The sequence below is a fragment of the Manis javanica genome, chromosome 1 (genome assembly GCF_040802235.1).
Source record: "Manis javanica isolate MJ-LG chromosome 1, MJ_LKY, whole genome shotgun sequence".
In the NCBI taxonomy this organism is placed as follows: domain Eukaryota; kingdom Metazoa; phylum Chordata; class Mammalia; order Pholidota; family Manidae; genus Manis; species Manis javanica.
Genome location: NC_133156.1, coordinates 122,847,992 through 122,858,551, shown reverse-complemented (window position 1 = coordinate 122,858,551; position 10,560 = coordinate 122,847,992). Strand labels below are relative to the sequence as shown.

The following is a 10,560-nucleotide window of genomic DNA, read 5'->3' as shown; positions in this document are numbered from 1 at the left end:
TCCGATAGCCAGTCCAATGGCATGACTAGTTCCGGCGCCTGCGCAGAGGCGCACGAAGTCTGACACTGACTCTTTGCGATGATGCCAAAGCAGGTCTTGACAGACCGGGTTAGCATTCTCAAAAGCCAGCTGTTTAATAAAAGGGTTGTCGGGCTATTGGATTCCGAACATGCGCTCAGCCGCCTCCGTAAGGCGGCTGAAGAAAGAACTGTAAGGCTCGTCTGCTTCCTGCCATATCTTAGTAAGAGCGGAAGTAGAAGCTCCTTTAGGGGGTAACTTTTTCCAAGCTCTGAGGCCAGCTTGTCTAACTTGAGCCAAGAGGCCTGTGGGAAAGCGTGCTTGGACTGCTAGAGTGTTATAAGGAGCTTCACCTAAAATTCTTTTTGCTGTCCAGTCTCAGGAACTGGGTCAGGTAAGATTTTTACTTTCGATTTCTTTAGCGAATTCGGCAAGCTCGGCTTTCCAAAGAACAAAGTCTCCCCCGTTTAAGGCTGCACAAGCAAGCTGATGGAATTCATTTGGGGTAAGCCAATCATTGGTGATAGATTCTAACAGAGCTAGAGTAAATGGGGCAGTAGGCCTGTAATTGGAAACAGCTGACTTGAGCTTCTCTAGAGCTTGGATATCTAGGGGTGAAAAGGATGTTCTTTTTATAGGGGCTGGGTCTCTCATCAATGGAGGCCTGTCGCTAGGACATGGGCCTCTTTCAGCTCGGTCTTCAGGGCTATCGTTTAGATGGTCATCTCCATCGTCATGCCATGAATCTCTGGGCTCTATCATCAAGAGTAGTACTCACGGGACCTTCTTCTCTCATATCAGGATCAGTTCCCTCTTCTTCAGGGTTATCGGGGTCAAATAACTTAGGGGAGGGGCTCTGAGGAATAGAAACCCCACTCCATAGGGAGAAAGGAAAAGTCAGGACAGGGTTGAGCAATTTTTTTGTTTTGTGAAAAAGTGATTTCAAGGGAGGGGGAGTACTTTTAGAGGAAGAATTTGGGGTGTGGGTTAAATGGGTTAATTTGGAGAGCTCTTGATCTAGGTCACGAATGGCTTGTACAAGTTGGATATGTTCTTTTCTATTTTTGACCATCTGCCTGAGGACTGAGAGGTCATTTGCAGTATGTAAACGCTCACGGGAGAGAAAGGAGAAGACGGGAAACATTTGGTCAAGAACAGGGGGGTGATAAGGTGGTGGGGGAATGAAGGGTGGTAAGGTTACTGCTTGTGGGTGAATTGCAGAGGCAAGGGCGATGGTAGCGGCCTTAGGTGGCCAGTCAGGATTGTTATAACACGCTGCCTCTTCTTCTAAAGTTGCTTCATCAGTGGGATCAAGGGGCTCAGCAGGACTTAAGTCGATGAGGCTAGGGTAAATATTTGGGGGAGGGATAGCAGGGAGAGGATGGGAGTCAGCGGAGTTATTAAGGGAGGAAACTTCTTCCGTCAGTGACGGGGAAGGAGACTTGACAGTCGGTAAGGGTGGGAGTCTGTCCGATATTTGAGAGGGGTTTGCAGTGGAATCTGAAGGATGTTCTTTGAGAGAAGGGGAGGCTGGCCGAGAAGCCTCAGAGGGGGAACGAGAGCGGGATCTCAAGGTTTATTCTCCCTCAATGACAACTTTTTGTAAATTGGGCCACTCACGATGAATGCGCAAGATATCATTAATAAGGTTCCAATAGCTAAATGCTGACACAGGTACTTTTTCTGGACCAAAAACTCTCTAATAGTCTTGAAGGCAATCGCCTACTCATCGCCATTTCTTTTCACTAATGGTCCCTTCTTGAGGGAACCAGGGACACACATCTTCAATAAAGACTAAAAAACGTTTCAAATTTTTTTCTTAACCCTTGTTCCTTGTGTCCTGAGGGACACTCTTTGAGTCCGGCTATAAACAAATCTTCTTGCGAGGATGCTTGCCCCATGACTTACCTTCACAAATGCGTCGCCGATTGAGTATATACGAGTCTGTCTCATGCCAGGTTCAGAACGTGGCAACTCTGGCGAGGGTCTCATAGCTGCAGACAACTCCTTTCATGGGTGGGCCCACCCTCCTGGGGGCAACGTTCTCGCCTCTCTGGTTTGTCGGGCCCCACATTGGGCGCCAGTTGTCCTGACCCGCAGGACTATCAACGGGGGTCAACAACCTGGAGGAGAGAATGAAGGGGCAAGAGACACAAAGAATGGACAGCAAAACAGGATGTCTGATCAAGCTGACCAATTTTATTTTTCTCAGGCTCAATTTATATAGGTTGTGAGGAAAATATATGTAAAGAGGTGATTGGGCTTCAGGTGGTGCCAGCGGGAACCGAGGAGCCAGAAGAGAAGCAGGAAGTTCGCCATCTTGTGGGTGGGGGCCCTTGGGAGGGAAGTTTAAGGGTGGGGCTTTCCCCTGGGTCAGCGGGTGTTCTTGAGAAGCAGGAGTTTGGCAGGGTTAGAAGGCCAGTGGAAAGAACAGAGGAGGAAACATTGCTTAGCAATCTGAATGCAAGAACTATATTGATTTGGCTAGGAGAGCAACTCTGCCTTAGTGCAGAAATGATTGCTGTTGTCTTAAGACTTACATAACTAGTATTGCTTAAAAGTCCATAGGCTCGCTCCCAGCAGGAACAAAACAGCAGCAGAATCACAGAACCCAAGAATGGACTAACAGGTAGCAAAGGGAAAGGGACTGGGGAGGATGGGTGGGTAGGGAGGGAAAAGGGGAAGGGAAGAAGAAGGGGGGTATTAAGATTAACATGCTTTGGGGGGTGGGAGAAAGGGGAGGGCTGTACAACACAGAGAAGACAAGTAGTGATTCTACAACATTTTGATATGCTGATGGACAGTGACTGTAAAGGGGTTTATAGGGGAGACCTGGTATAGGGGAGAGCCTAGTAAATATAATATTCATCATGTAAGTGAAGATTAATGAGAACAAAAAAAAGAAAGAAAGAAAAGGGGGATTACTCCCTGATAGGATAAAACTAACTGTAAATCAAAGATTAATGCATGCTTTAAATATCCTTAATTTCAACCACTTAAAGGGTGTCAGATGATCGGCTATGGAGGTACATTTTTCTGATAATATTCCTTTCTCTTAAAAAAAAAAAAGAAAAAGCAGTTCCTGTGTGGTGACCTCCAATGAGTCCTACACAATGGTATAAAGGGCGTATAAAAGTATAGGCATAGGGTCTATTTGTGTTTATACAGAGGATCAGAGCCTAATTTGGCTACCCAGAAAATGAACTAAGATACGATATGAAGAAGAACTTCCAACATCAGCACTCTCTGGAAGACTCATACCAGAAGATGATCATCAAAAAACCTCAACAAAGATCCAGGTGCTGCTACAGCTGTAGCTGCATTCATCCCACCAGTTCCTGGACTTGCCATGGGAATGAAGAAGGAGATATCTAAGCTGGCCTGTGCATACAGTAAAACAGCAAATTTGACTGGATCTATACTGTTGGAACTCAACCAAGAATTAGGAGAAGTGCAAGTTGTAGCACTCCAAAATCTTACAACTACAGACTATCTACTGTTAAAAGAACATATGGGATGTGAACAGTCCCCAGGTATGGGTTGTTTTAATTTTTCTGATTTTTCTCAGACTGTTCAAGTGCAGTTGGACAATATCCACCATATCATAGAGAAGTTTTCAAAAATGCCTAAGGTGCATAACTGTTTTTCTTGGTTTCACTGGAGATGGCTGGTAATTATAGGTCTGCTTTGGTTATGTAACTGTACTCCTATTATGTTAATGTGTGTGCACAATTTAATTAGCAGTTTAAAACCTATACATGCTGAAGTTACTCTACAAGAAGATATGTCAAAGAAATAATCAATCTTCCCATGTTTTCTTCTGCCTGCTACTTTTATAGCTTTTCTTCTTCCTTTCTAATTACAAACCTTAAATAGAATTCGTGCCTCATATCGAATTTACCGAGTATCATAATTCCTACAAGTGGTAAAGACACCTCAAGACAGATGCTGGGCATGGAAGCTGCAGGGCGTAAATATGCAAAGAGGTAAAAAGCTAACCTTTTCAAACAATAAGGCTTCTCTCTCACTTACCAACATTACATTTCCCTGTATGGCCCTGGAAGATGACTGGTTAGCCAGAGATGGGTAAGATTCCTCAAGGGAGGAACAACCTAGGACAGGCACAGTCACAGGAGGGCCATCAGGTGAGAAATTGGGGATCAACAGAGGTGAGGCCTAAACCTCACCCAGCCTGTTCTGAGAGAAATCTTCTGCATATGTGGATGTTTTGTTGCCCGTGTCTGGCTTGGATTAACACATAGTCTACGAGCACACACCTGATCATCTACATTTGCTCTCTTACAACACTAAACTATGTTTTCTACCTTTATCTTGCATCTACCTACCACTTCAGCATTTTATTAAAAATAATAATAATAAAGAGAGAAATGTGGTATCCACATATAAATCAAGTATAAAAATCAAACAAATATTCATATTTGACCTGGTTGTTTATAGTTTATAATGCATGATCAAAACTGAAAGTTTCTGTGATGACTGCCCTTGTACTGTTCACCATGTAACTTATTCACTATGTAAGAACTTGTTCTCCATGTAAGAACTTGTTTGTTATGCTTTAGAAAATTGGAGATTGACGAAAATTAGGCTTGGGATGCATTAATGATTGTGCATTGAGCATTGACTCCCCTATACAGAATTTTATTGTTGTTAACAACCATTAGATCAATAAATATGAGAGATACCCTCTCAAAAAAAAAAAAAAAGTACAGACTTCCAAATGTAAAATAAATAAGTAACCGGGATGGGATGTAATGTATAGCATAAGGAATATAGTCAAAATATTGTAACAACTTTGTATGGTGGTAGCTGGTAGCTAGAATTATCATGTATTTAAATGTTGATCACTGTGTTGTACACCTGAAACTAATGTAATACTGTGTGTCAACTACCCTTCAATAGAAAATAATTATCTAAAAAAAAAAAAAATGTTGGAAACCAGGCCGTTCATGACATTGATGGCTGGTTGGGAAAATCTCCAGGACACGGCTCATGGCGCAGGTGTCCAAATCTGGCCTGGCCGTCTTCCCAAGTGCAGGAGACTGAGTTCAGGTTTTGGGGAGGTCATAGAAGCTCGAACTCCAAAGGCAGAATTCCAGAACACCAAAGACATCTGCATAGGCAAAAGCTCTGGAGTTTGGATCTTCCTGGGAACAGTTCCACACATACATGTGAGGATATCACCCAGGTCTTGGAATGGCCACCATAAATGATGAGGTACAACAATACCCACATGGTATACAGGGCCTCTTTCCAAGCCGCTGCTCAGCCTTGACATATAATAAAGCCTAAAAATAAGGTCCCCAAGCAGCTTGATGAAGGTGACATTTTGATCGTCATCAGTCTAACCCCTATAACTTTCTCTCAATTGGTTGGAAAATTCAGAGGGAAAGGTGGTGGTATCTTACTAAGCTCTATAAGTCCCAAACAGTAAGAAGCTGACCTCACCTGATGACAACAGACTGAAACTCTGTATGTTTCCCTCCCAAGGCCCAGTGAGCACCACTTGATAGGTAAAGGGAGGAGCCCAGGAGTCCAATCCAAAACCTGAATTCCAAGGCAGAACCTCCTTATTAGCTGCTGATCTTCTCTCCTACCTACGCACCCAAAGAAAGCTGACTTACCTGGCTGAAGGAGATAAGAATTGTCTAGTCAGAACTCTATGCAAGTCCACTCCTTAAAAGAAAAACTAATATTCCATTCAAAACCTCAATTATTTCCATTGGTAGGTGAATACTGAAGCAACATTAAAACATGGACTATTAAAACTTGGGCCCAAGGATAAACCTAAGGGGACCGTGAATCCGGTGAATTGTTTTGGATTCTATAGAACAGGTAGAAAGACAAAAGCTGTCGATAGTTCCTCAAAGCCAAAGAACCCACTGAAATGAAATGATCATGTGCTTCAACTACCCTGACTGACATTCAAGGCAGATACATAGTGGTATGTATAGAACGATATTCAGTGAACAATACGGGACCCAATCTAGGAGGTGATCAAAACTATTGGAAAACATTCTGAACAATGACAAAACCTGAAGTTCATTCTCAGAATTCTATAATTGTTCAGACTGTTTTTCATCACAGTTGATTAATTTTGGAATATTTTAAAGAATCATAGCTCTAGCTAGTCTGAATAAGAAACCCAGAGTTTAAAGTCCCAGATACACCCAACTCTACTGTTAACCTGCCACGTAAACCTGAACAAATCACTTCAGTTTTCTGGGCCTCTGTGTCCTAGACTGAGGAAGTTCTTTGGAACTAAAATTCAGTGGATTCAGTGACCCAAGAACTTTTGACAACCTGAGGAAGCTTTCTTAAATTTCAGGTCTCATAACAGGAGTAGAAAGTAACCTATGATAAAGGAGGAGCAGCTGTAATTACATAATAGAAGCCTTAAATATGGCTGAATACTTCTGTTCAGTACAAATTTAAACCACAAAACAGACTAGCAATTATCAAAACTGTCAATAATAATGTAAAGAGGCTGGCCTAAAATGAAATTACCCAGATAAAGGTGATACGGCATGTGGAGGCCAAGTCTACTGAATCTTATAAGATATCCAGGATTTAACATAATCACACACTTACACATGCACATTTTTTCATTTCTTCAACAACTCGATTCAAAAAGATTTTGTGCTAAGCATAATATAAATAAGGCATTGTCTTTCTTTGTCTGGTATAGGAGAATTCAACAATTACAAAAGTCATACTTTGGATCATAAGCTGTCTTCCAAAATGAAGCATGGTGACATTATGGCCATGATCTTGAAGGATCTGAGACACCCGATCAAACAGCAGATAATGGCTTCCACCTAGGAACAATACACAGTTTCACTTTTGTAAAGATGAGAACAGAGGGTCTGAAAGTGTTGTGAGGTGGCAGGAGGGAAATCTGGGTAAGCCAACAGAAAATTGATAGAGAAGAAAGGAAGATGAGTTTCTTCAGTCCCTCTTCCTCACTCTGCGTAACCTAAGCACAGATGCCTGCCCCTGTCTGCCCGGAACCTTGGCCTCTGCCGGTCCTCCACAAGAGGACACTTTGTCTCCTTTACTGACAGAGACACCCTTTTGGTCTCCCTTGACTCTGTCTCTCCGTCAGTGTGAGAAGCTTCTCTGGGCTTAGGTGTCGGGAGTTACCGACCCTGAGGCACAAGCTGCACGTTAGTCGGGCTCATGGAGACACCACGTCCTAAAGAAAAGAGAGCGCTGGTGGTCATTGTAGCACAGTGCTAAGGGTCCGAACAGACAATCAACCAGAGCTATTTCTGGGATGCTCCTCTTTGGAAATTTATTATAGTGTAGGAGGCAGAAACATAGGGGCTTGAATTTGAGTCCAAGAAACAGCTGTTGCAGGGAAAGCATGTGGAGCCAACACTTAGAGCCAGTTGGGGACTGTATTTTGCACATCAATTAAGACATTCAGGATGACTGTGGGGTCCAAGGGCCCGGTCTGCAGGATCCTGTGTGCGTGGGACACTGGAGCATCCCCCAGAGGGTGACCACTCTTGGACTCTAAGGAAAGAGAAGCTTAATCCTCCAGACAGGTCCAAGACCCATCACACCACGTCTGCCTAAAACTCTGTGCCATCCATCCTGGGCCGTCTCTCTTGAATCTATGGGTCTCAGCAGCAGGAAAATCCAGACCAGAGAGAAGGCATAGATTTTGCCAAAGATGGGAAGTGGAGGGTGTTTGGGAGAGGATGGCCCATGTGACTGGGTCAGCAGAGAGGAGGAGAGCACTACAGAGATAGTGTGCATGTCTGGCAATTACTCTACTTCTTCTATCACACTTGTGTTGCCTGAGGGAACACCACTGACAAAAAACTCAACTCCCTTACCGCTCTGCCTGCCGCCTGCTCTTGCTCACATATAACTTGTGGAGGAAATGGGTGCAGATGGAACGGGTCCCTACAGACACGGCCAGTCATGTGGGTCTCGGTGAGCCAGAGCCCTTAAGGGGCAGAGGCCAGGCTTCTAGCACCTCCCAAAGCGCCATCAGCTCCCTGCACAGTCGGAGACAGGGGAGCAGGTACTTTTCAGAGGAGTAGACGGTTCTGTTCTCCATTGTCTCTATCATAAAATTTGAGGAAAAGAAAAAAGGCTTAAAAATGTGGCAAAGGATTTTTAAGTGCTGATTTTAAGAAATCCCCACTGTAACGAGTGACAGAGTGGAATCTGTGGAAGAGGATGGTTTTGACTAAGAAATCCTGGGTAAATTGCCCGGGTGCCTTTCGGGAGATGCACGGGGCTCTTGCACAGGGCACCTCATTTCCCTAACCTCAGGTTCCCTCTCAGGAAATGCAAGGACTGAGGGGACCCAGAAGGCTTCAGGATGGGTTGAATGAGGGAACCCAGAAGGCTTAAGGATGGGTTGAATAAATCTTGGGGAAACTCCATCCTATACTGACTCCTTATCCTGATTAAGATTTCGGGTTCATCATGTGTCCCCTTTTGGGCAAAAGGAAAGGAAGTGAAACTACGTCCACATTATGCAGAATTAACTGCTTCACTGTCAAAACTTCTAGCAGGACAGGTGAGAGAGAGACCCCCAGCCCAAGGACTCCCTTGCCCCAGGTCCCCTCCTTTGCCTGGGATCCCCAGGTTTCCTATTTATGAAGCATCCCAATTTGCACCACTGCCCCAGGAGCACCCGTTCTCGGCCTCCAAGGGCCTGAAATGGACTCCGCCTCGCACTTGCTGCTGGCACCCACTGCGCCCTGCTAAAGTTAGGGGTGAGCCTCCAGTGCCCTGGAGCAGGCGGCCCGCGGTCTCCAGCTGAGCCCTGGATCACAACTACTGGCCCCAGATGCGCACAATGGGACGCACGTACAGACAGATTTTTAGGAGTGCACAGGAAACCAGTGATTCTCCAGAACTCACTTCTCCGGGAGGTGGAGCCCCCTCCCGGCGCCACAGCCCCGGCGCCACAGCCCCCGCCGCCTCTCCCTCCTCCAGCCTGGGACACAAGCCCGGTCGGGGAAACCACAGGCGCTGGCGCGCTGTGCAAGGGCTGCTGGCCCGAGCCCTGGCACCGGTGCCCGGGATGCGCCTGTCTCGGGATACTTGGCAGGGCACTCACCCAGTGAGGACACGGTCAGGATATTGGCGGCCTCCGGGAGCAGGAGCGCGGGCACGAGGAAGCCCAGGAGAAACAGCGCCCGCGGCCCCGCCATGTTCGCCCCCGCGCAGCTGGAGCCCAGTCCCGGGCTGCGCGCCCCGCAACCTGAGCCCCTCAAAGGTCCTGAGCCCAGGCGGACACGCGCGCGCAGACAGGCAAGGTTTGGCGCTGGAAGTTGATCCCGCCTATCTTTATCTTCTCTCTCCCTCTGCCCCTCCTCCCTGGGTGTGTGCTCCTTTGGAAATTCTGTCCTCACCTCCCCTACCAAGGGCAGTGGGAAGAAAAACTTGGTGAGCTGATCCTTAACCCGTCCGTGTCCTTGTAATCACTACACTTTCCTCTTCGACAATACTGTGAGCCAGGAGTGGTGGGTAGAGACCTTAGGAAATCACGTCAAAGAAAGGTCACCTCCAAGTGACTGGGAACCATGTCCCTTCAGGGATCCGACCCGAAGTTACGGGACCCCATCACCTTTCTGACAACTCTAATCATCTCAAACAGCCTTCCCCATTCCCGATTCCCCATATACCTGCTTAAAATCTCTTGTAGTGTTCAAGGTCCCAGGAGAAGACTCACTCCCAAAAGAAAAATGACCTACACTTACTGCTCAGAGTTTCTTTGAAAGAAACTTATTCATTAAAGGTGATACAGCTGCTTAGTATTAACCACCTGTTGAAGTCCAGGTGTTTACCTGGAGAACTGAATTTGCAAAGCTGCACCTATAATTCTGCATGAGCATCATAAAATCGGAAGGGTGTTGGGCACCACGTTCTACTTCTGTAAGTGCTTGAAAGTGTTCATTAGAAAGTTTTTTAAATTCTCCCAATCTTATTCCATTTTTTCTTGTACATCCATTTTTGTGCTATACTCATGTCATCACATGACTACATATATACATGCTGACGATTAAAATCTTCAAATATTTTACTTCCCAGTGAAAAAAATCATCTGTGGATCACAAAGGTGCCATTAAGCATTAACGTAATCACATCACCTTATCTGCACACCTTATCAAATTCCACCCATTCTCCCAATGCCCTACATAGTAATATGAATGTTCTGGTGCAGGAGCAAATCCAGGATCACACATTATGTTAAGTATCATGTCTATTACATCTCCTTTAGTAAGGATTGGCTTCTCAGACTTCATTTTCTTTCATGTCATTGGCATTTTAAAGAGCACAAACCATTAATTTTGTAAAATGGCTTTCGATTTGGGTTTGTCTGATGTTTTCTTATTATACTTCAGTTTAAGGTTTTTTTCAGGAATAATGCAAAGCTGACTTTGGCTCCATCTCAGACAGGAAGCACATGATGCCAGATGCCCCCGTTATCGGTGAAGATAACTTTGATCTCTTGTGTAAAGTGGTGTCTACCAAGACTCTCAATTGAAAAGTTAT

General features: G+C 45.2%; 1 long non-coding RNA gene across 1 annotated transcript; it reads right to left on the bottom strand.

The window, feature by feature from the left end:
• Nucleotides 1-1,932: 1,932 nt before the first annotated feature.
• LOC118969723 (uncharacterized) lies at nt 1,933-9,312 on the bottom strand. Its single transcript, XR_012131619.1, has 3 exons — nt 9,122-9,312; nt 6,753-6,854; nt 1,933-2,665 (listed from the first exon to the last, which is right to left on the bottom strand). It is a non-coding gene; the product is annotated as an uncharacterized lncRNA (long non-coding RNA).
• Nucleotides 9,313-10,560: the final 1,248 nt, after the last annotated feature.